The sequence below is a fragment of the Coregonus clupeaformis genome, unplaced genomic scaffold, assembly GCF_020615455.1.
Source record: "Coregonus clupeaformis isolate EN_2021a unplaced genomic scaffold, ASM2061545v1 scaf1351, whole genome shotgun sequence".
Lineage (NCBI taxonomy): Eukaryota > Metazoa > Chordata > Actinopteri > Salmoniformes > Salmonidae > Coregonus > Coregonus clupeaformis.
The window spans coordinates 16942-43079 of NW_025534805.1; the positions used below are offsets into that span (position 1 = coordinate 16942).

Here is a 26138-nt window from a genome sequence, read left to right on the forward strand (position 1 = left end):
GAAGAGCGTCTCCTCCGCTCCGCTCTGACCCTCTGAGGTCAAACAGCGATCTCAGAGAGTTAACGTCCAGGAACACTAGCTACGGTTATCTCTCTGGTCGGTGGTCCTCGGAGGAACGGGAGGGGGGCAATACATAAACACCTTCTTAGGGGGTTGGGGCTGGAGGCTGGGGAGCGAGGTCAGTGGGAGTTCTGAGTCCTGTCCACCTCTCTCTCCCTGTCCTCATCCCTCTCTCCCAGGCTCAGCCCAGGTCACCTGTATTGAACAGACCTCTGTAAGCCTGGGGGATCTTCTCCAGCTCCACAGGCCGAGGCAGGAAGTGGGTCAGTTTCTGGTGTTTCTTAGTCCGGCCCCCTCCGCGGCGAGCCGTCCTTGTTAAGCGCTACGTAGTAGAAGCGTCCGGTGTCGTTGTGTTTGTAGAGCGTGGGGCGTATGTGTTGTACCAGTTCTCCTCAAACTGTTCTCTGAACACACACTCAGCTGTTAACTTCTGCTGCGGAAGAGAGGAGAGAGATGGTTGAGTGTGGTGTCCATACAGTAGCTTAATTAGCACTTAATTCATGGATTAGTTTATTTATACGTCATTAATATTTTACCAACAGTTTGAGGAGGAAACTTACAGCAACAGATTCACTACACAATAATCAACAACAAAGAGCTGCTGAGGGGTGAGGGGAAGGTAAGAAGGGGGACTGAAGGACAGGACGCCTGCTGCCCTGCGGTGGGGAGCCTAGGTCCACCATCAGAAGGGGGACTGAAGGAGAGACGCCTGCTGCCCCTGCGGTGGGGAGCCTAGGTCCACCATCAGAAGGGGGACTAAGGACAGGACGCCTGCTGCCCTGCGGTGAGCCTAGGTCCACCATCAGAAGGGGGACTGAAGGAGAGGGACGCCTGCTGCCCTGCGGTGGGAGCCTAGGTCCACCATCAGAAGGGGGACTGAGAGGAGAGGACGCCTGCTGCCCTGCGGTGGGGAGCCTAGGTCCACCATCAGAAGGGGACTGAAGGAGAGGACGCCTGCTGCCCTGCGGTGGGGGCCTAGGTCCACCATCAGAAGGGGGGACTAAAGGAGAGAGGACGCCTGCTGCCCTGCGGTGGGGAGCCTAGGTCCACCATCAGAAGGGGGGACTAAAGGAGAGGGACGCCTGCTGCCCTGTGGTAGGGTGCCTAGGTCCACCATCAGAAGGGGGACTAAAGAACAGGACGCCTACTGCCCTGCGGTGGGGGAGCCTAGGTCCACCATCAGAAGGGGGACTAAAGGACAGGACGCCTGCTGCCCCTGTGGTGGGGAGCCTAGGTCCACCATCAGAAGGGGGACTGAAGGAGAGGACGCCTGCTGCCCTGCGGTGGGGAGCCTAAGTCCACCATCAGAAGGGGGACTAAAGGACAGGACGCCTGCTGCCCTGCGGTGGGGGGAGCCTAGGTCCACCATCAGAAGGAGACTAAAGGACAGGACGCCTGCTGCCCTGCGGTGGGGAGCCTAGGTCCACCATCAGAAGGGGGACTAAGGACAGGACGCCTGCTGCCCTGCGGTGGGGAGCCTAGGTCCACCATCAGAAGGGGAGACTAAAGGACAGGACGCCTGCTGCCCTGCGGTGGGGAGCCTAGGTCCACCATCAGAAGGGGGACTGAAGGACAGGACGCCTGCTGCCCTGCGGTGGGGAGCCTGGGTCCACCATCAGAAGGGGGACTGAAGGACAGGACGCCTGCTGCCCCTGCGGTGGGGAGCCTAGGTCCACCATCAGAAGGGGGACTGGAAGGAGAGGACGCCTGCTGCCCTGCGGTGGGGAGCCTAGGTCCACCATCAGAAGGGGGACTGAAGGACAGGACGCCTGCTGCCCTGCGGTGGGGGAGCCTAGGTCCACCATCAGAAGGGGGACTGAAGGACAGGACGCCTGCTGCCCTGCGGTGGGGGAGCCTAGGTCCACCATCAGAAGGTGGGGACTAAAGGACAGGACGCCTGCTGCCCTGCGGTGGGGAGCCTAGGTCCACCATCAGAAGGGGACTGAAGGAGAGGACGCCTGCTGCCCTGCGGTGGGGAGCCTAGGTCCACCATCAGAAGGGGGACTAAAGGAGAGGACGCCTGCTGCCCTGCGGTGGGGGAGCCTAGGTCCACCATCAGAAGGGGGACTAAAGGAGAGGACGCCTGCTGCCCTGTGGTAGGGTGCCTAGGTCCACCATCAGAAGGGGGACTAAAGGACAGGACGCCTGCTGCCCTGCGGTGGGGAGCCTAGGTCCACCATCAGAAGGGGGACTGAAGGACAGGACGCCTGCTGCCCTGCGGTGGGGAGCCTAGGTCCACCATCAGAAGGGGGACTAAAGGACAGGACGCCTGCTGCCCTGTGGTGGGGAGCCTAGGTCCACCATCAGAAGGGGGACTGAAGGACAGGACGCCTGCTGCCCTGCGGTGGGGAGCCTAGGTCCACCATCAGAAGGGGGACTAAAGGACAGGACGCCTGCTGCCCTGCGGTGGGGAGCCTAGGGTCCACCATCAGAAGGGGACTAAAGGACAGGACGCCTGCTGCCCTGCGGTGGGCCTAGGTCCACCATCAGAAGGGGGACTAAAGGACAGGACGCCTGCTGCCCTGCGGTGGGGGAGCCTAGGTCCACCATCAGAAGGGGGACTAAAGGACAGGACGCCTGCTGCCCTGCGGTGGGGAGCCTAGGTCCACCATCAGAAGGGGGACTAAAGGAGAGGACGCCTGCTGCCCTGCGGTGGGGAGTGGTCCACCATCAGAAGGGGGACTGAAGGACAGGACGCCTGCTGCCCTGCGGTGGGAAGTTGCCTGGGTCCACCATCAGAAGGGGGACTGAAGGACAGGACGCCTGCTGCCCTGCGGTGGGGTGCCTGGTCCACCATCAGAAGGGGGACTGAAGGACAGGACGCCTGCTGCCCTGCGGGTGCCTAGGTCCACCATCAGAAGGGGGACTGAAGGACAGGACGCCTGCTGCCCTGCGGTGGGGAGCCTAGGTCCACCATCAGAAGGGGGACTAAAGGAGGGACGCCTGCTGCCCTGCGGTAGGGTGCCTAGGTCCACCATCAGAAGGGGGACTAAAAGGACAGGACGCCTGCTGCCCTGCGGTGGGAGCCTAGGTCCACCATCAGAGGGGGACTAAAGGACAGGACCGCCTGCTGCCCTGCGGTGGGGAGCCTAGGTCCACCATCAGAAGGGGACTAAAGGACAGGACGCCTGCTGCCCTGCGGTGGGAGCCTAGGTCCACCATCAGAAGGGGGACTGAAGGACAGGGACGCCTGCTGCCCTGCGGTGGGGGAGCCTAGGTCCACCATCAGAAGGGGACTAAAGGACAGGACGCCTGCTGCCCTGCGGTGGGGAGCCTAGGTCCACCATCAGAAGGGGGACTAAAGGACAGGACGCCTGCTGCCCTGCGGTGGGGAGCCTAGGTCCACCATCAGAAGGGGGACTAAAGGACAGGACGCCTGCTGCCCTGCGGTGGGAGCCTAGGTCCACCATCAGAAGGGGGACTAAAGGACAGGACGCCTGCTGCCCTCGGTGGGAGCCTAGGTCCACCATCAGAAGGGGGACTAAAGGACAGGACGCCTGCTGCCCTGCGGTGGGGAGCCTAGGTCCACCATCAGAAGGGGGACTAAAGGACAGGACGCCTGCTGCCCTGCGGTGGGGAGCCTAGGTCCACCATCAGAAGGGGACTAAAGGAGAGGGACGCCTGCTGCCCTGCGGTGGGGAGCCTAGGGTCCCACCATCAGAAGGGGGGACTGAAGGACAGGGCGCCTGCTGCCCTGCGGTGGGGTGCCTAGGTCCACCATCAGAAGGGGGACTGAAGGACAGGACGCCTGCTGCCCTGCGGTGAAGTGCCTAGGTCCACCATCAGAAGGGGGACTAAAGGACAGGACGCCTGCTGCCCTGCGGTGGGGTGCCTAGGTCCACCATCAGAAGGGGGACTGAAGGACAGGACGCCTGCTGCCCTGCGGTGGGGTGCCTAGGTCCACCATCAGAAGGGGGACTGAAGGACAGGGTCGCCTGCTGCCCTGCGGTGGGGTGCCTAGGTCCACCATCAGAGGGGGACTGAAGGACAGGACGCCTGCTGCCCTGCGGTGGGAGCCTAGGGGTCCACCATCAGAAGGGGGACTGAAGGACAGGACGCCTGCTGCCCTGCGGTGGGGTGCCTGGGTCCACCATCAGAAGGGGGACTGAAGGACAGGACGCCTGCTGCCCTGCGGTGGAGTGCCTAGGTCCACCATCAGAAGGGGGACTGAAGGACAGGACGCCTGCTGCCCTGTGGTGGGGGTGCCTAGGTCCACCATCAGAAGGGACTGAAGGACAGGACGCCTGCTGCCCTGCGGTGGGGAGCCTAGATCCACCATCAGAAGGGGGACTAAAGGACAGGGACGCCTGCTGCCCTGCGGTGGGGAGCCTGGGTCCACCATCAGAAGGGGGACTGAAGGGAGAGGACGCCTGCTGCCCTGCGGTGGGGAGCCTAGGTCCACCATCAGAGGGGGACTGAAGGAGAGGACGCCCCTGCTGCCCTGCGGTGGGGTGCCTAGGTCCACCATCAGAAGGGGGACTAAAAGGAGAGGAGCGCCTGCTGCCCTGCGGTGGGGAGCCTAGGTCCACCATCAGAAGGGGGGACTGAAGGAGAGGACGCCTGCTGCCCTGCGGTGGGGAGCCTAGGTCCACCATCAGAAGGGGGACTGAAGGAGAGGACGCCTGCTGCCCTGCGGTGGGGAGCCTGGGTCCACCATCAGAAGGGGGACTGAAGGACAGGACGCCTGCTGCCCTGCGGGTGGGGAGCCTAGGTCCACCATCAGAAGGGGGGACTAAAGGACAGGACGCCTGCTGCCCTGCGGTGGGGAGCCCTAGGTCCACCATCAGAAGGGGACTAAAGGACAGGACGCCTGCTGCCCTGCGGTGGGGAGCCTAGGTCCACCATCAGGCGTGGGACTGAAGGAGAGGACGCCTGCTGCCCTGCGGTGGGGAGCCTAGGTCCACCATCAGAAGGGGGACTAAAGGAGAGGACGCCTGCTGCCCTGCGGTGGGGGAGCCTAGGGTCCACCATCAGAAGGGGACTAAAGGAGAGACGCCTGCTGCCCTGCGGTGGGGAGCCTAGGTCCACCATCAGAAGGGGGAATGAAGGACAGGACGCTGCTGCCCTGCGGTGGGGAGCCTAGGTCCACCATCAGAAGGGGGACTAAGGACAGGACGCCTGCTGCCCTGTGGTGGGGTGCCTAGGTCCACCATCAGAAGGGGGACTAAAGGACAGGACGCCTGCTGCCCTGTGGTGGGGAGCCTAGGTCCACCATCAGAAGGGGGGACTAAAGGACAGGACGCCTGCTGCCCTGTGGTGGGGAGCCTAGGTCCACCATCAGAAGGGGGACTAAAGGACAGGACGCCTGCTGCCCTGCGGTGGGGAGCCTAGGTCCACCATCAGAAGGGGGACTGAAGGACAGGAGCGCCTGCTGCCCTGCGGTGGGGTGCCTAGGTCCACCATCAGAAGGGGGACTAAAGGACAGGACGCCTGCTGCCCTGTGGTGGGAGCCTAGTCCACCATCAGAAGGGGGACTAAAGGACAGGACCGCCTGCTGCCCTGCGGTGGGGAGCCTAGGGTCCACCATCAAAGGGGGGACTAAAGGACAGGACGCCTCTGCCCTGTGGTGGGGAGCCTAGGTCCACCATCAGCTGAACTGAACCAATGGAAAGTGTTCCAGGTCTGGGAGGCAGGTGCTGGTTATGACAGACCAGGAGGCTGCAGTCCCCAAACGGTACCCTGTCACCTTTATAGTGCACTACTTTAGACCACGGTCACCTTTATAGTGCACTACTTTAGACCACGGCCACCTTTATAGTGCACTACTTTTAGACCACGGCCACCTTTATAGTGCACTACTTTAGACCACGGCCACCTTTATAGTGCACTACTTTGGACCACGGCCGCCTTTATAGTGCACTACTTTAGACCACGGTCACCTTTATAGTGCACTACTTTAGACCACGGTCACCTTTATAGTGCACTACTTTTAGACCACGGTCACCTTTATAGTGCACTACTTTAGACCACGGTCACCTTTATAGTGCACTACTTTAGACCACGCCACCTTTATAGTGCACTACTTTAGACCACGGCCACCTTTATAGTGCACTACTTTAGACCACGGTCACCTTTATAGTGCACTACTTTAGACCACGGTGACCTTTATAGTGCACTACTTTAGACCACGGTCACCTTTATAGTGCACTACTTTAGACCACAGCCACCTTTATAGTGCACTACTTTAGACCACGGCCACCTTTATAGTGCACTACTTTAGACCACGGCCACCTTTATAGTGCACTACTTAGACCACGGCCACCTTTATAGTGCACTACTTTAGACCACGGCCACCTTTATAATACTTTGGACCGGCCACCAAACCCCGTTTGACCACGGCCCAGAGGTCTCTGGTCAACAGTAAATGCACCATATAGGGAATACGGTGTCATTTGGGGAGCGGCCTGAGAGTCATTTCATCCAGACTGTTACAGGTGTCAAACTCATTCCACGGAGGGCCGGGTTGCTGCAGGTTTTCACTCCTCCTTTGTACTTGATTGATGAAATAGGTTACTGATAGGTAAGGAACTCTCCTCACCTGGTTGTCTAGGTCTTGTAAGGAACTCCCTCACCTGGTTGTCTAGGTCTTAGTAAAGGAACTCCCCTCACCTGGTTGTCTAGGTCTTAGTAAGGAACTCCCCTCACCTGGTTGTCTAGGTCTTAGTAAGGAACTCCCCTCACCTGGTTGTCCAGGTCTTAGTAAGGAACTCCCCTCACCTGGTTGTCTAGGTCTTAGTAAAGTACTCCCCTCACCTGGTTGTCAGGTCTTAGTAAGGAACTCCCTCACCTGGTTGTCTAGGTCTTAGTAAGGAACTCCCCTCACCTGGTTGTCTAGGTCTTAGTAAGGAACTCCCCTCACCTGGTTGTCTAGGTCTTAGTAAGGGAACTCCCCTCACCTGGTTGTCTAGGTCTTAGTAAGGAACTCCCCTCACCTGGTTGTCTAGGTCTTAGTAAGGAACTCCCCTCACCTGGTTGTCTAGGTCTTAGTATGGAACTCCCCTCACCTGGTTGTCCAGGTCTTAGTAAGGAACTCCCCTCACCTGGTTGTCTAGGTCTTAGTAAGGAACTCCCCTCACCTGGTTGTCTAGGTCTTAGTAAGGAACTCCCCTCACCTGGTTGTCTAGGTCTTAGTAAGGAACTCCCCTCACCTGGTTGTCTAGGTCTTAGTAAGGAACTCCCTCACCTGGTTGTCCAGGTCTTAGTAAGGAACTCCCCTCACCTGGTTGTCTAGGTCTTAGTAAGGAACTCCCCTCACCTGGTTGTCCAGGTCTTAGTAAGGAACTCCCCTCACCTGGTTGTCTAGGTCTTAGTAAGGAACTCCCCTCACCTGGTTGTCTAGGTCTTAGTAAGGAACTCCCCTCACCTGGTTGTCTAGGTCTTAGTAAGGAACTCCCCTCACCTGGTTGTCTAGGTCTTAGTAAGGAACTCCCTCACCTGGTTGTCTAGGTCTTAGTAAGGAACTCCCCTCACCTGGTTGTCTAGGTCTTAGTAAGAAACTCCCCTCACCTGGTTGTCTAGGTCTTAGTAAGGAACTCCCCTCACCTGGTTGTCTAGGTCTTAGTGGAACTCCCCTCACCTGGTTGTCTAGGTCTTAGTAAGGAACTCCCCTCACCTGGTTGTCTAGGTCTTAGTAAGGAACTCCCTCACCTGGTTGTCTAGGTCTTTCATTGAAACCTGCAGACACTAGGCCCTACGTGGAATGAGGTTTGACACCCCTAGTTTAGAGTTTACACCCAGAAATCCCTCAGCTAGTGGACAGTTAGACATTTACTGGGGTGGGCCAAAATAGGGGAGGGTTATAAAACTTTTTCTTTGCTTTGGAGAGGGTAGTGTGTTTTAATTGGTCAAAGGGGAGGGTAGTGTGTTTTAATTGGTCAAAGGGGGAGGGTATTGTGTTTTAATTGGTCAAAAGGGAGGGTATTGTGTTTTAATTGGTCAAGGGGAGGGTATTGTGTTTTAATTGGTCACAGGGGAAGGTAGTGTGTTTTAATTGGTCAAAGGGGGAGGGTAGTGTGTTTTAATTGGTCAAAGGGGAGGGTATTGTGTTTTAATTGGTCAAAGGGGAGGGTATTGTGTTTTAATTGGTCAAAGGGGAGGGTATCGTGTTTTAATTGGGCAAAGGGGAGAGTAGTGTGTTTTTATTGGTCAAAGGGGAGGGTATTGTGTTTTAATTGGGCAAAGGGGAGGGTATTGTGTTTTAATTGGGCAAAGGGGAGAGTAGTGTGTTTTTATTGGTCAAAGGGGAGAGTAGTGTGTTTTTATTGGTCAAAGGGGAGGGTAGTGTGTTTTTATTGGGCAAAGGGGAGAGTAGTGTGTTTTAATTGTGATCCTCTGTAGCTCAGCTGGTAGAGCACGGCGCTTGTAACGCCAAGGTAGTGGGTTCGATCCCCGGGACCACCCATACACAAAAAATGTATGCACGCATGACTGTAAGTCGCTTTGGATAAAAGCGTCTGCTAAATGGCATATTATATTAATTGGGCACAGGGGAGAGTAGTGTGTTTCTATTGGTCACAGGGGAGGGTAGTGTGTTTTAATTGGTCACGGGAGGGTAGTGTGTTTCTATTGGTCACAGGGGAGAGTAGTGTGTTTTTATTGGTCACAGCGGAAGGTAGTGTGTTTTAATTGGTCACGGGAGGGTAGTGTGTTTTTATTGGTCAAAGGGGGAGGGTAGTGTGTTTTTATTGGTCAAAGGGGAGGGTAGTGTGTTTTTATTGGTCAAAGGGGAGGGTAGTGTGTTTTTATTGGGCAAAGGGGAGGGTAGTGTGTTTTTATTGGTCACGGGAGGGTAGTGTGTTTCTATTGGTCACAGGGGAGGGTAGTGTGTTTTAATTGGTCACAGGGGAGGGTAGTGTGTTTTTATTGGGCAAAGGGGAGGGTAGTGTGTTTTTATTGGGCAAAGGGGAGGGTAGTGTGTTTTTATTGGTCAAAGAGGAGGGTAGTGTGTTTTTATTGGTCAAAGGGGAGGGTAGTGTGTTTTTATTGGTCAAAGGGGAGGGTAGTGTGTTTTTATTGGGCAAAGGGGAGGGTAGTCTGTTTTTATTGGTCACGGGAGGGTAGTGTGTTTCTATTGGTCACAGGGGAGGGTAGTGTGTTTTAATTGGTCACAGGGGAAGGTAGTGTGTTTTTATTGGTCACAGGGGAGGGTAGTGTGTTTTAATTGGTCACAGGGGAGGGTAGTGTGTTTTTATTGGTCACAGGGGAGGGTAGTGTGTTTCTATTGGTCACAGGGGAGGGTAGTGTGTTATTATTGGTCACAGGGGAGGGTAGTGTGTTTTTATTGGTCACAGGGGAGGGTAGTGTGTTTTTCCCTGGTTTACATTGACTCTTCAGGTTTTACTAGATCTTCATTTCTTCCATTCAGTCCTCATCTGCTTGCATGCTCCTCCCCCTATGTCAAGGTGTTTTGCTACTTCCCTTATGAACTGGGCTTTTCCATGTCCTAACTTTTACTATATCACAGGTCAATATAGTCTACCAGTCTACCAGTCTACCAGTCTACCAGTCTAACTGTCTACCAGTCTACCAGTCTACCAGTATAACTGTCTACCAGTCTACCAGTCTAACTGTCTACCAGTCTACCTGTCTACCAGTCTACCAGTCTACCAGTATAACTGTCTACCAGTCTACCTGTCTACCAGTCTACCTGTCTACCAGTCTACCAGTCTACCAGTCTACCAGTCTACCTGTCTACCAGTCTAACTGTCTACCAGTCTACCAGTCTACCAGTCTACCAGTCTAACTGTCTACCAGTCTACCAGTCTACCCAGTCTACCAGTCTAACTGTCTACCAGTCTAACTGTCTACCAGTCTACCAGTCTACCAGTCTACCAGTCTACCTGTCTACCAGTCTACCAGTCTACCACTATAACTGTCTACCAGTCTACCAGTCTACCAGTCTACCTGTCTACCAGTCTAACTGTCTACCAGTCTACCAGTCTACCAGTCTACCTGTCTACCAGTCTAACTGTCTACCAGTCTACCAGTCTACCAGTCTACCAGTCTACCACTATAACTGTCTACCAGTCTACCAGTCTACCAGTCTACCAGTCTAACTGTCTACCAGTCTACCAGTCTACCAGTCTACCAGTCTAACTGTCTACCAGTCTACCAGTCTATATATATAGTCATAATGTCTCAAAGTGAATATGTAATTATATAAATATATATATATAGTCATAATGTCTCAAAGTGAATATGTAATTATATACAGTGGGGGAAAAAAGTATTTAGTCAGCCACCAATTGTGCAAGTTCTCCCACTTAAAAAAAGATGAGAGAGGCCTGTAATTTTCATCATAGGTACACGTCAACTATGACAGACAAAATGAGAAGAAAAAAATCCAGAAAATCACATTGTAGGATTTTTAATGAATTTATTTGCAAATTATGGTGGAAAATAAGTATTTGGTCACCTACAAACAAGCAAGATTTCTGGCTCTCACAGACCTGTAACTTCTTCTTTAAGAGGCTCCTCTGTCCTCCACTCGTTACCTGTATTAATGGCACCTGTTTGAACTTGTTATCAGTATAAAAGACACCTGTCCACAACCTCAAACAGTCACACTCCAAACTCCACTATGGCCAAGACCAAAGAGCTGTCAAAGGACACCAGAAACAAAATTGTAGACCTGCACCAGGCTGGGAAGACTGAATCTGCAATAGGTAAGCAGCTTGGTTTGAAGAAATCAACTGTGGGAGCAATTATTAGGAAATGGAAGACATACAAGACCACTGATAATCTCCCTCGATCTGGGGCTCCACGCAAGATATCACCCCGTGGGGTCAAAATGATCACAAGAACAGTGAGCAAAAATCCCAGAACCACACGGGGGACCTAGTGAATGACCTGCAGAGAGCTGGGACCAAAGTAACAAAGCCTACCATCAGTAACACACTACGCCGCCAGGGACTGAAATCCTGCAGTGCCAGACGTGTCCCCCTGCTTAAGCCAGTACATGTCCAGGCCCGTCTGAAGTTTGCTAGAGTGCATTTGGATGATCCAGAAGAGGATTGGGAGAATGTCATATGGTCAGATGAAACCAAAATATAACTTTTTGGTAAAAACTCAACTCGTCGTGTTTGGAGGACAAAGAATGCTGAGTTGCATCCAAAGAACACCATACCTACTGTGAAGCATGGGGGTGGAAACATCATGCTTTGGGGCTGTTTTTCTGCAAAGGGACCAGGACGATTGATCTGTGTAAAGGAAAGAATGAATGGGGCTATGTATCGTGAGATTTTGAGTGAAAACCTCCTTCCATCAGCAAGGGCATTGAAGATGAAACGTGGCTGGGTCTTTCAGCATGACAATGATCCCAAACACACCGCCCGGGCAACGAAGGAGTGGCTTCGTAAGAAGCATTTCAAGGTCCTGGAGTGGCCTAGCCAGTCTCCAGATCTCAACCCCCATAGAAAATCTTTGGAGGGGAGTTGAAAGTCCGTGTTGCCCAGCGACAGCCCCAAAACATCACTGCTCTAGAGGAGATCTGCATGGAGGAATGGGCCAAAATACCAGCAACAGTGTGTGAAAACCTTGTGAAGACTTACAGAAAATGTTTGACCTGTGTCATTGCCAACAAAGGGTATATAACAAAGTATTGAGAAACTTTTGTTATTGACCAAATACTTATTTTCCACCATAATTTGCAAATAAATTCATTAAAATCCTACAATGTGATTTTCTGGAAAAAAATTCTCATTTTGTCTGTCATAGTTGACGTGTACCTATGATGAAAATTACAGGCCTCTCTCATCTTTTTAAGTGGGAGAACTTGCACAATTGGTGGCTGACTAAATACTTTTTTCCCCCACTGTATATTAATCACGCATTGAACTACATCCATCTATTCTGCCAACAATGCCTTAGTGTACGTCATGGAACGTTGAGTCAAATATAACCTATTTTTAAAACCTCTTATAAAGTTGGTTTTGTATCATAAACTGGGAATTTGATATTTTTGACTGATATTATGATTGTCTGTCTGTTTCATATCTGCAAAGTAGTTAAAACGCTGTCAGATCCACTTTAAAAAAGCTAGTGTAGCCTGAAAGGTACGCTAACGGCACAGCTAACCTTCTTCATGGAAAGCAGGAGCCGACAGAGAAACAAGCATAAGGACACCAACTCAGGACCAGAGGAGACACCTGTATTTGTATTTGTATTTATTAAGGATCCCCGTTAGCTGCTGACAAGGCAGCAGGTACTCTTCCTGGGGTCCTGCAACATTAAGGCAGTTATATATAATTTAAAATATTACACGACATTACATTTCATAACACTTTTCACAACACATTAAGTGTGTTCCCTCAGGCCACTACTGTATTTTCACATATCTACAATACAACATCCATGTGTACGTGTGTGTAGAGGGCGTGTCTTATCATGTGTACAGTGCATTCGGAAAGTATTCAGACCCCTTGACTTTTCCATATTTTGTTATGTTACAGCCTTATTCTAAAATTGAATGTATTTATTTTTTGCTCATCAATCTACCCCATAATGACAAAGCGAAAACAGGTTTTTAGAAACCTTGAGATGTTTCTACAACTTGATTGGAGTCCACCTGCGGTAAATTCAATTGATTGGACATGATTTGGAAAGGCACACACCTATCTATATAAGGTCCCACAGTTGACAGTGCATGTCAGAGCAAAAACCAAGCCATGAGGTCGAAGGAATTGTCCGTAGAGCTTTGAGACAGGATTGTGTCGAGGTACAGATCTGGGGAAGGGTAACAAAACATTTCTGAAGCGTTGAAGGTCCCCAAGAACTCTGTGCCCTCCATCATTCTTAAATGGATGAAGTTTGGAACCACCAAGACTCTTCCTAGAGCTGGCTGCCCGGCCAAACTGAGCAATCGGGGGGAGAAGGGCCTTGGTCAGGAGGTGACCAAGAACCCGATGGTCACTCTGCCAGAGCTCCAGAGTTCCTCTGTGGAGATGGGAGAACCTTCCAGAAGGACAACCATCTCTGCAGCACTCCACCAATCAGGCCTTTATGGTAGAGTGGCCAGACGGAAGCCACTTCTCAGTAAAAGGCACATGACAGCCCGGTTGGAGGTTGCCAAAAGGCACCTAAAGGACTCTCAGACCATGAGAAACAAGATTCTCTGGTCTGATGAAACCAAGATTGAACTATTTTGCCTGAATGCCAAGCGTCACGTCTGGAGGAAACCTGGCACCATCCCTACGGTGAAGCATTGTGGTGGCAGCATCATGCTGTGGGGATGTTTTTCAGCGGCAGGGACTGAGAGACTAGTCAGGATCAAGGGAAAGATGAACGGAGCAAAGTACAGAGAGATCCTTGATGAAAACCTGCTCCAGAGCGCTCAGGACCTCAGACTGGGGCAAAGGTTCACCTTCCAACAGGACAACAACCCTAAGCATACGGCCAAGACAACGCAAGAGTGGCTTCGGGACAAGTCTCTGAATGTCCTTGAGTGGCCCAGCCAGAGCCAGTACTTGAACCCGATCGAACATCTCTGGAGAGACCTGAAAATAGCTGTGCAGCAACGCTCCCCATCCAACCTGACAGAGCTTGAGAGGATCTGCAGAGAAGAATGGGAGAAACTCCCCAAATACAGGTGTGCCAAGCTTGTAGCATCATACCCAAGAAGACTCGAGGCTGTAATCGCTGCCAAAGGTGCTTCAACAAAGTATTGAGTAAAGGGTTTTAATATTTATGTAAATGTGATATGTTTTTTTATTTGTAATAAATTAACAAATATTTCTAAAAACCTGTTTTTGCTTTGTCATTATGGGGTATTGTGATTGATGATGGTAAAAACTATTTAATCAATTTTAGAATAAGGCTGTAACATAATAAAATGTGGAAAAAGTCAAGGGGTCTGAATACTTTGCGAATGCACTGCATATATAAAGGTTTCTGTACCAAATATTAAGTTCTGCTTTTCTGATGTATCAAATATTTATGTCATGCAATAAAATGCACATTAATTACTTAAAAATCATACAATGTGAATTTCTGGATTTCACAGTTGAAGTGTACCTATGATAAAAATTACAGACCTCTACATGCTTTGTAAGTAGGAAAACCTGAAAAATCGGAAGTGTATCAAATACTTGTTCTCCCCACTGTATGTTGATGATTTCATTCCTGTGCTATTTGTAACTACCCTGGTAGGTTGACTGATAACCTGAACCAGGTTGCAGGCACTGGTTACAGTTTGAAGCTTTCTCTTGAGTGGGCAGCCTGATGAAAACCAGTCAATATTTAAATCACCCAGAAAGTATACCTCTCTGTTGATATCACATACAGTGGGGAGAACAAATATTTGATACACTGCCGATTTTGCAGGTTTTCCTACTTACAAAGCATGTAGAGGTCTGTAATTTTTATCATAGGTACACTTCAACTGTGAGAGACGGAATCTAAAACAAAAATCCCGAAAATCACATTGTATGATTTTTAAGTAATTAATTTGCATTTTATTGCATGCCATAAGTATTTGATACATCAGAAAAGCAGAACTTAATATTTGGTACAGAAACCTTTGTTTGCAATTACAGAGATCATACGTTTCCTGACCAGGTTTGCACACACTGCAGCAGGGATTTTGGCCCACTCCTCCATACAGACCTTCTCCAGATCCTTCAGGTTTCGGGGCTGTCGCTGGGCAATACAGACTTTCAGCTCCCTGCAAAGATTTTCTATTGGGTTCAGGTCTGGAGACTGGCTAGGGCACTCCAGGACCTTGAGATGCTTCTTACGGAGCCACTCCTTAATTGCCCTGGCTGTGTGTTTCGGGTCGTTGTCATGCTGGAAGACCCAGCCACGACCCATCTTCAATGCTCTTACTGAGGGAAGGAGGTTGTTGGCCAAGATCTCGCGATACATGGCCCAATCCATCCTCCCCTCAATACGGTGCAGTTGTCCTGTCCCCCTTTGCAGAAAAGCATCCCCAAAGAATGATGTTTCCACCTCCATGTTTCACGGTTGGGATGGTGTTCTTGGGGTTGTACTCATCCTTCTTCTTCCTCCAAACACGGCGAGTGGAGTTTAGACCAAAAAGCTCTATTTTTGTCTCATCAGACCACATTACCTTCTCCCATTCCTCCTCTGGATCATCCAGATGGTCATTGGCAAACTTCAGATGGGCCTGGACATGCGCTGGCTTGAGCAGGGGGACCTTGCGTGCGCTGCAGGATTTTAATCCATGACAGCGTAGTGTGTTACTAATGGTTTTATTTGAGACTGTGGTCCCAGCTCTCTTCAGGTCATTGACCAGGTCCTGCCGTGTAGTTCTGGGCTGATCCCTCACCTTCCTCATGATCATTGATGCCCCACGAGGTGAGATCTTGCATGGAGCCCCAGACCGAGGGTGATTGACCGTCATCTTGAACTTCTTCCATTTTCTAATAATTGCGGCAACAGTTTTTGCCTTCTCACCAAGCTGCTTGCCTATTGTCCTGTAGCCCATCCCAGCCTTGTGCAGGTCTACAATTTTATCCCTGATGTCCTTACATAGCTCTCTGGTCTTGGCCATTGTGGAGAGGTTGGAGTCTGTTTGATTGAGTGTGTGGACAGGTGTCTTTTATACAGGTAACGAGTTCAAACAGGTGCAGTTAATACAGGTAATGAGTGGAGAACAGGAGGGCTTCTTAAAGAAAAACTAACAGGTCTGTTAGAGCCGGAATTCTTACTGGTTGGTAGGTGATCAAATACTTATGTCATGCAATAAAATGCAAATTCATTACTTAAAAATCATACAATGTGATTTTCTGGATTTTTGTTTTAGATTCCGTCTCTCACAGTTGAAGTGTACCTATGATAAAAATTACAGACCTCTACATGCTTTGTAAGTAGGAAAACCTGCAAAATCGGCAGTGTATCAAATACTTGTTCTCCCCACTGTATATTATCAAGCATTTCACACATATTATCCAGATACTGAGTGTTAGCACTTGGTGGTCTATAGCAGCTTCCCACCAGAATGGGCTTTAGGTGAGGCAGATGAACCTGTAGCCATATTACTTCAACAGTATTTAACATGAGATCCTCTCTAATCTTCACAGGAATGTGGTTCTGAATATAAACAGCAACACCTCCACCTTTGGCATTTCTGTCTTTTCTGTAAATGTTATAACCTTGTATTGCTACCACTGTATCATCAAAGGTATTATCTAAGTGAGTTTCAGAGATTGTCAGAATATGAATCTCATCTGTTATTAGCATTGGCGTTATTAGTTCTGATTCCTGTGACTAATCATTTTGGCTATTTAAGCTCTGAATATCAGCTACCCAACTTTATCAAGAGTTAGCTAGAGACGATTTGCAATGACAATCAATATGTTTACACAGCGGGAAATGCATAAGTATTTTATTTTTCACTATGATCATCTCATTTACGGATACAAACTTGAAACCACTCATTATTATGACAATTTAGCCCATGGGGGGAAACTCCTGGACAGCAGTTTTGAGTAGCCTGATTGTCCATTCCATATTGTCCATTTTACTTTGACCTGTCCTGTGTTTAGGATATGATGTTTGTTAACATGCCATATTCACATCGAAGGAGAGGAGGGAGTAGAGGAGAGGAGAGAGGAGAGGAGAGGAGAGAGGAGAGGAGAGGCACCGGAGCGACGAACCGCCCTTGCTGTCTCTGCCTGGCCGGCTCCCCTCTCTCCACTGGGATTCTCTGCCTCTGACCCTATTATGGGGGCTGAGTCACTGGCTTACTGGTGCTCTTCCATGCCGTCCCTAGGAGGGGTGAGTCACTTGAGTGGGTTGAGATCAGACGTGATCTTCCTGTCCGGTTTTGAACCCTCTCAGGCTCGTGCGGTGGAGGAGATCTTCGTGGGCTATACTCAGCCTTGTCTCAGGGTAGTAGGTTGGTGGTCTGTTGATATCCCTCTAGTGGTGTGGGGGCTGTGCTTTGGCAAAGTGGGTGGGGTTATATCCTGCCTGGTTGGCCCTGTCCAGGGGTATCGTCAGACGGGGCCACAGTGTCCCCCGACCCCCCCTGTCTCAGCCTCCAGTATCTATGCTGCAATAGTCCATGTGCCGGGGGGCTAGGGTCAGTCTGTTATATCTGGTGTTATTTTCCTGTCTTATCCGGTGTCCTGTGTGAATTTAAGTATGATCCCTCTAATTCTCTCTCCTTTTCATCCCGGAGGACCTGAGCCCTAGGATAAGGACCACCTGGCCTGATGACTCCTGGCTGTCCCCAGTCCACCTGGTCGTGCTGCTGCTCCAGTTTCAACTGTTCTGCCTGCAGCTAGGGAACCCTGACCTGTTCACCGGACGTGCTACCTTGTCCCAGAGGGAGGGAGGGAGGGAGGGAGAGGAGGAGAGGAGAGGAGAGGAGAGGAGAGGAGAGGAGAGGAGAGGAGAGGAGAGGAGAGGAGAGGCGAGGAGAGGAGAGGAGAGGATGTGTAGAGTGGGGGGAGAGGAGAGGGAGAGAGGAGAGGAGAGGAGAGGAGAGGAGAGGGAGAGGAGAGGGAGAGGAGAGGAGAGGAGAGGAGAGGGAGAGGAGAGGAGAGGCGAGGCGAGGCGAGGCGAGGATGTGTAGAGTGGGGGAGAGGAGAGGAGAGGAGAGGAGAGGAGAGGAGGAGGCGAGGCGAGGCGAGGCGAGGCGAGGCGAGGAGAGGAGAGGAGAGGATGTGTAGAGTGGGGGAGAGGAGAGGAGAGGAGAGGAGAGGAGAGGGAGAGGAGAGGGAGAGGAGAGGAGAGGAGAGGAGAGGGAGAGGAGAGGAGGATGTGTAGAGTGGGGGAGAGGAGAGGAGAGAGAGAGGAGAGGAGAGGAGAGGGAGAGGGAGGAGAGGAGAGGAGAGAGGAGAGGAGAGGAGAGGAGAGGAGAGGAGAGGATGTGTAGAGGGGGGAGAGGAGAGGAGGAGTGTTTAACTTACCGACCCATAGAGCTCTCCTCTCTCGTTCATGCCCAGGTAGAGTCCTGCGTCCACTCCTCTAATGCTGACCAGCCCTACAGCCAGACTGATGAACTCTAGGATACCTGGAGAGGACAGACAACACCTGTCAGAGATAGCACTGGCCAGACTGATGAACTCTAGGATACCTGGAGAGGACAGACAACACCTGTCAGAGATAGCACTGGCCAGACTGATGAACTCTAGGATACCTGGAGAGGACAGACAACACCTGTCAGAGATAGCACTGGCCAGACTGATGAACTCTAGGATACCTGGAGAGCACACAGACAACACCTGTCAGAGATATGGCTTAACTTATAGCACTGGCCAGACTGATGAACTCTAGGATACCTGGAGAGGACAGACAACACCTGTCAGAGATAGCACTGGCCAGACTGATGAACTCTAGGATACCTGGAGAGGACAGACAACACCTGTCAGAGATATGGCTTAACTTATAGCACTGGCCAGACTGATGAACTCTAGGATACCTGGAGAGGACAGACAACACCTGTCAGAGATATGGCTTAACTTATAGCACTGGCCAGACTGATGAACTCTAGGATACCTGGAGAGGACAGACAACACCTGTCAGAGATAGCACTGGCCAGACTGATTAACTCCAGGATACCTGGGGAGGACACAGACAAAACGTTACATTCTAGGTTTGTGCGATATACCGTTTATACCGTACACCAGGGTATTTCGAAATACAGATGGTATCATTTTCAATATTGTTAATAAATATAAATAAATACACGGCACTACTTATTAAGTTATATAAGTATAACTACAAGTTATATATATAATTACAGTTGAAGTCGGAAGTTTACATACACCTTAGCCAAATACATTTCAACTCAGTTTTTCACAATTCCTGACATTTAATCCATTATTTTAAGAATGTGAAATGTCAGAATAATAGTAGAGAGTATTTCAGCTTTTATTTATTTCATCACATTCCCAGTGGGTCAGAAGTTTACATACACTCAATGTAGCATTGCCTTTAAATTGTTTAACTTGGGTCAAACGTTTCGGGTAGCCTTCCACAAGCTTCCCACAATAAGTTGGGTGAAGTTTGGCCCATTCCTCCTGACAGAGCTGGTGTAACTGAGTCAGGTTTGTATGCCTCCTTGCACGCACACGCTTTTTCAGTTCTGCCAACACATTTTCTATAGGATTGAGGTCAGGGCTTTGTAATGGCCACACCAATACCTTGACTTTGTTGTCCTTAAGCCATTTTGCCACAACTTTGGAAGTATGCTTGGGGTCATTGTCCATTTGGAAGACCCATTTGCGACCAAGCTTTAACTTCCTGACTGATGTCTTGAGATGTTGCTTCAATATATCCACATAATTTTCCTTCCTCATGATGCCATCTATTTTGTGCACCAGTCCCTCCTGCAGCAAAGCACCCCCACAGCATGATGCTGCCACCCCCATGCTTCACGGTTGGGATGGTGTTCTTCGGCTTGCAAGCATACCCATTTTTCCTCCAAACATAACGATGGTCATTATGGCTGTTGTTCTGGGATTGATTGATTTGCACATTTCGCACCAAAGTACGTTCATCTCTAGGAGACAGAACGCGTCTCCTTCCTGAGCAGTATGACGGCTGCGTGGTCCCATGGTGTTTATACTTGCGTACTATTGTTTGTACAGATGAACGTGGTACCTTCAGGCGTTTGGAAATTGCTCCCAAGGATGAACCAGTCAAAAAATTTTCTGAGGTCTTGGCTTCATTTTCCCATGATATCAAGCAAAGAGGCACTGAGTTTGAAGGTAGGCCTTGAAATACATCCACAGGTACACCTCCAATTGACTCAAATTATGTCAATTAGCCTATCAGAAGCTTCTAAAGCCATGACATAATTTTCTGGAGTTTTCCAAGCTGTCTAAAGACACAGTCAAATTATTAGTGAAATAATCTGTCTGTAAACAATTGTTGGAAAAATGACTTGTGTCATGCACAAAGTAGATGTCCTAACCGACTTGGCAAAACTATAGTTTGTTAAAAAGAAATTTGTGGAGTGGTTGAAAAATGAGTTTTAATGACTCCAACCTAAGTATGTAAACTTCTGACTTCAGCTATATATACAGTGAGGGGAAAAAAGTATTTGATCCCCTGCTGATTTTGTACGTTTGCCCACTGACAAAGAAATGTTCAGTCTATAATTTTAATGGTAGGTTTATTTGAACAGTGAGAGACAGAATAACAACAACAAAATCCAGAAAAATGCATGTCAAAAATGTTATAAATTGATTTGCATTTTAATGAGGGAAATAAGTATTTTACCCCTCTGCAAAACGTGACTTAGTACTTGGTGGCAAAACCCTTGTTGGCAATCACAGAGGTCAGACGTTTCTTGTAGTTGGCCACCAGGTTTGCACACATTTCAGGAGGGATTTTGTCCCACTCCTCTTTGCAGATCTTCTCCAAGTCATTAAGGTTTTGAGGCTGACGTTTGGCAACTCGAACCTTCAGCTCCCTCCACAGATTTCCTATGGGATTAAGGTCTGGAGACTGGCTAGGCCACTCCAGGACCTTAATGTGCTTCTTCTTGAGCCACTCCTGATCTAGTGAGATATACATGGCGGAGACTGAATCAAGCTAGTCGTCTTGACTTCTTTCTTATCTCATTCTCGTTGGCACCAAAAGCTTAAAAAGTGTTGATAGGGGACAGAATGCGGTCGGACCATCATATAATTGCCATATACATTACTCTTACTGAATTTCCACGTGGGCGAGGATATTGGAAATTTAATCAAAGCCTATTGGATGATAATTTATTCATAATTAGAACAAAGGAATTTATAACTGACTTTTTCCAACATAACATAGGTACAGCGAATCCCCTTATTGTATGGGACACCTTTAAATGTGTCTTTAGAGGCCATGCAATTCAGTACTCATCTCGAAAACAAAAGCAATTTAGGTCAAAAGAGTTTATACTAAGAAAGGAAATAGAAAGTCTAACAGAACAGATAGATGGCAATAAAAACTGTAACATAGAGGCTCAGAATAAATTAGAGGAAAAACAAAAAGAAATGGAGAAACTTATTCAAGAAAGATCAAGTGTAATATATTATAAAAATAAAGCAAACTGGATGGAATATGGGGAAAAATGCACAAAATTCTTTTTTAATCTTCAACATAGGAATGCTACCAAAAAGAACTTAATGAAACTGGTTACAATTGACGGAGTCACCCATAATTCACCAAATGATATTTTGAAGAAAGAAACAAAGTACTTTAAGCATATGTTTTCTTTTCAGTCGCCTCCATCTCCTCTAACTGAAGATAATTGTAGAGATTTTTTTTTTATTGATAATGTCAAATTAACAGCCACACAGAGAGACTCATGTGAAGGTGAAATTACAGAGGAGGAACTTCTGGATGCAATTAAAGACTTTAAGTCTGGGAAAACTCCAGGGGTGGATGGCATACCAGTCGAGGTACACCAAACCTTTTTTGATATACTAAGAGGACCGTTATTAGCATGTTTTAACCACTCCTATGTAAATGGTAGATTATCTGACACTCAAGAAGAAGGTCTGATCTCATTATTACTGAAACAGGATACAAGTGGAAAATATAAAGATCCAGTCCATTTACAAAATTGGAGGCCCCTTACACTTCAGTGTTGTGATGCAAAAATCCTAGCAAAATGTATAGCACATAGAATTAAAAAGGTATTGTCGGATATTATTCATTCTAATCAGACAGGTTTTTTACATGGAAGATACATTGGAGATAATATAAGGCAAGTATTGGAAACAATAGAACACTATGGAAAATATGGGAAACCAGGCCTGCTATTCATAGCAGACTTCGAAAAGGCATTTGATAAAGTTCGACTGGGGTTTATATATAAATGCCTGGAGCATTTCAATTTTGGAGAATCTCTTATAAAATGGGTCAAAATCATGTATAGTAACCCTAGGTTAAAATAGTAAATAATGGCTATTTCTCAGAAAGTTTTAAACTGTCAAGAGGAGTGAAACAAGGTTGTCCACTATCGGCATATCTATTTATTGTGGCCATCGAGATGTTAGCTATTAAAATCAGATCCAATAATAATATCAGAGGATTAGAAATACAGGGCTTAAAAACAAAGGTGTCATTGTACGGTTTTCATAGAACAGCGCCGGAAGAAGATGGCTGCCGTTTTACAGCCCTCTAACCAATTGTACTATTATGTGTGTTTTTCCGCGTTATTTGTAATTTATTTTGTACATAATGTTTCTGCCATCGTCTCTTATAACCAAAGAGAGCTTCTGGATATCAGGACAGCGATTACTCACCTCGCGTTGACGAACACTTTTTTCTTCAACGAGGCGTTCGCGAAGGATATTCTACAGACTCCCGACAAGGCCCAGATCCCCGTCATTGGCGTGAGGAAGAGACGGAGATATCGTGGGCGTAGGTCGGGGTGCCTTGTAAGGATCCGACGGCGAACGAGTAAACTGCCTCTCCCATCAATCCTATTAGCCAACGTTCAAGCTTTGGAGAATAAAATGGACGATTTAAGATTACGGTTATCCTACCAACGGGACATTAAAAACTGTAATATCTTATGTTTCACGGAGTCGTGGCTGAGCGCGACAATGATAACATTCAGCTAGCAGGCTATACGCTACATCGGCAGGACAGAACGGCAGACTCGGGTAAGACGAGGGGTGGCGGTCTCTGTATATTTGTAAACAACAGCTGGTGCACCAAATCAAATACTAAGGAAGTCTCAAGGTTTTGCTCGCCTGAGGTAGAGTATCTTATGATAAGCTGCAGACCACACTATTTACCAAGAGAGTTTTCATCTATATTTTTCATAGCTGTCTATTTACCACCACAAACCAATGCTGGCATTAAGATTGCACTGAATGAGTTGTACAAGGCCATTAATCAACAGGAAAACGCTCATCCAGATGCAGCGCTCCTAGTAGCAGGGGACTTTAATGCAGGGGAAACTTAAATCCGTTCTACCTAATTTCTACCAGCATGTTAAATGTGCAACCAGAGGGGAAAAAACTCTAGACCACCTTTACTCCACACACAGAGACGCATACAAAGCTCTCCCTCGCCTCCATTTGGCAAATCTGACCATAACTCTATCCTCCTGATTCCTGCTTATAAGCAAAAACTGAAGCAGGAAGCACCAGTGATTCGGCTAATAAAAAAGTGGTCAGATGGCGCAGATGCTAAGCTACAGGACTGTTTTGCTAGCACAGACTGGAACATGTTCGGGATTCTTCAGACAGCATTGAGGAGTACACCACATCAGTCACTGGCTTCATCAATAAGTGCATCGATGATGTCGTCCCCACAGTGACCGTACGTACATACCCCAACCAGAAGCCATGGATTACAGGAAACATCCGCACTGAGCTAAAGGGTAGAGCTGCCGCTTTCAAGGAACGGGACTCTAACCCGGACGCTTATAAGAAATCCCGCTATGACCTCCGACGAACCATCAAACAGGCAAAGAGTCAATACAGGTCTAAGATTGAATCATACTACACTGGCTCTGGCGCTCGCCGGATGTGGCAGGGCTTGAAAACTATTACAGACTACAAAGGGAAGCACAGCCGCGAGCTGCCCAGTGACACAAGCCTACCAGGCAAGCTAAACCACTTCTATGCTCGCTCGAGGCAAGCAACACTGAAGCATGGCATGAGAGCACCAGCTGTTCCGGACGACTATGTGATCACGCTCTCCGTAGCCGATGTGAGTAAGACTTTTAAGCAGGTCAACATTCACAAGGCCGCAGGGCCAGACGGATTACCAGGACGTGTACTCCGAGCATGTGCTGACCAACTGGCAAGTGTCTTCACTGACATTTTCAACATGTCCCTGACTGAGTCTGTAATACCAACATGTTTCAAGCAGACCACCATAGTCCCCGTGCCCAAGAACTCTAAGATAACCTGCCTAAATGACTACCGACCCGTGGCACTGACGTCTGTAGCCATGAAGTGCTTTGAAAGACTGGTCATGGCTCACATCAACAGCATAATCCCAGAAACCCTAGACCCACTCCAATTTGCATACCGCCCCAACAGATCCACAGATGATGCAATCTCTATCGCACTCCACACTGCCCTTTCCCACCTGGACAAGAGGAACACCTACGTGAGAATGCTATTCATTGACTACAGCTCAGCATTCAACACCATAGTGCCCTCAAAGCTCATCACTAAGCTAAGGATCCTGGGACTAAACACCTCCCTCTGCAACTGGATCCTGGACTTCCTGACGGGCCGCCCCCAGGTGGTAAGGGTAGGTAACAACACATCTGCCACACTGATCCTCAACACGGGGGCCCCTCAGGGTGCGTGCTCAGTCCCCTCCTGTACTCTCTGTTCACCCATGACTGCATGGCCAGGCACGACTCAACACCATCATTAAGTTTGCCGACGACACAACAGTGGTAGGCCTGATCACCGACAACGATGAGACAGCCTATAGGGAGGAGGTCAGAGATCTGGCCGTGTGGTGCCAGGACAACAACCTCTCCCTCAACGTGACCAAGACAAAGGAGATGATTGTGGACTACAGGAAAAAAAAGAGGACTGAGCACGCCCCATTCTCATCGACGGGCTGTAGTGGAACAGGTTGAGAGCTTCAAGTTCCTTGGTGTCCACATCACCAACGAACTATCATGGTCCAAACACACCAAGACAGTCGTGAAGAGGGCACGACAAAGCCTATTCCCCCTCAGGAGACTAAAAAGATTTGGCATGGGTCCTCAGATCCTCAAAAAATTCTACAGCTGCACCATCGAGAGCATCCTGACTGGTTGCATCACCGCCTGGTATGGCAACTGCTTGGCCTCTGACCGCAAGGCACTACAGAGGGTAGTGCGTACGGCCCAGTACATCACAGGGGCAAAGCTCCCTGCCATCCAGGACCTCTATACCAGGCGGTGTCAGAGGAAGGCCCTCAAAATTGTCAAAGACTCCAGTCACCCTAGTCATAGACTGTTCTCTCTGCTACCGCACGGCAAGCGGTACCGGAGTGCCAAGTCTAGGTCCAAAAGACTTCTCAACAGCTTCTACCCCCAAGCCATAAGACTCCTGAACAGCTAATCATGGCTACCCGGACTATTTGCACTGCCCCCCACCCCATACTTTTTTACGCTGCTGCTACTCTGTTAAGTATTTATGCATAGTCACTTTAACTCTACCCACATGTACATATTACCTCAACTACCTCAACTAGTCGGGTGCCCCCGTACATTGACTATGCAACGGTACCCCCTGTATATATAGCCTCCCTACTGTCACTTTATTCTATTGTATATATAGCCTCCCTACTGTCACTTTATTTTTACTTCTGCTCTTTTTTTCTCAACACTTTTTTGTTGTTGTTTTATTCTTACTTTTTTGTTTAAAATAAATGCACTGTTGGTTAAGGGCTGTAAGTAAGCATTTCACTGTAATGTCTGCACCTGTTGTATTCGGCGCATGTGACCAATAAAATTTGATTTGATTTGATTTGATTTGATTTGATTTGATTCATGTTTTCTTTTAAATCCACAACTAGAATCCCTCCACAGCCTCATAGAGGATCTACATACATTTTCTAACCTCTCTGGATTACAACCAAATTATGACAAATGTACTATATTACATATTGGATCACAAAAAATACAATTTTTACATTACCATGTAGTTTACCAATAAAATGGTCTGATGGTGATGTGGATATACTCGGAATACATATCCCAAAGGAAATAAATGATCTCACTTCAATAAATTTTTATAGAAAGTTAGCAAAAATAGATAAGATCTTACTACCATGGAAAGGAAAATACCTGTCAATTTGTGGAAAAATCACCTGATTAACTCTTTAGTATTATCCCAGTTTACCTATTTGCTTATGGTCTTGCCTATGCCTAGCGAACAGTTTTTAAATTATATGAGAAAAAAATATTCAATTTTATTTTGAACGGCAAGCCAGACAAAATTAAAAGAGCATATTTATATAATGAATATGAATTCGGAGGACAGAAATTATTAAATATTAAAACATTAGACCTATCACTAAAAGCTTCAGTCATACAAAAGTTATACTTAAATCCGAACTGGTTCTCAAGCAAATTAGTAAGATTGTCTCACCCAATGTTCAAGAAAGGCCTTTTCCCTTTATTCAGATTACAACCTCTCACTTTCAGTTATTTGAAA

General features: G+C 48.4%; 1 pseudogene; it reads right to left on the reverse strand.

Annotated features, from left to right (window-relative positions):
• Window positions 1-241: 241 nt before the first annotated feature.
• The window catches only part of LOC121562865, a 32868-nt pseudogene continuing 6971 nt past the window's right edge, over window positions 242-26138 (reverse strand).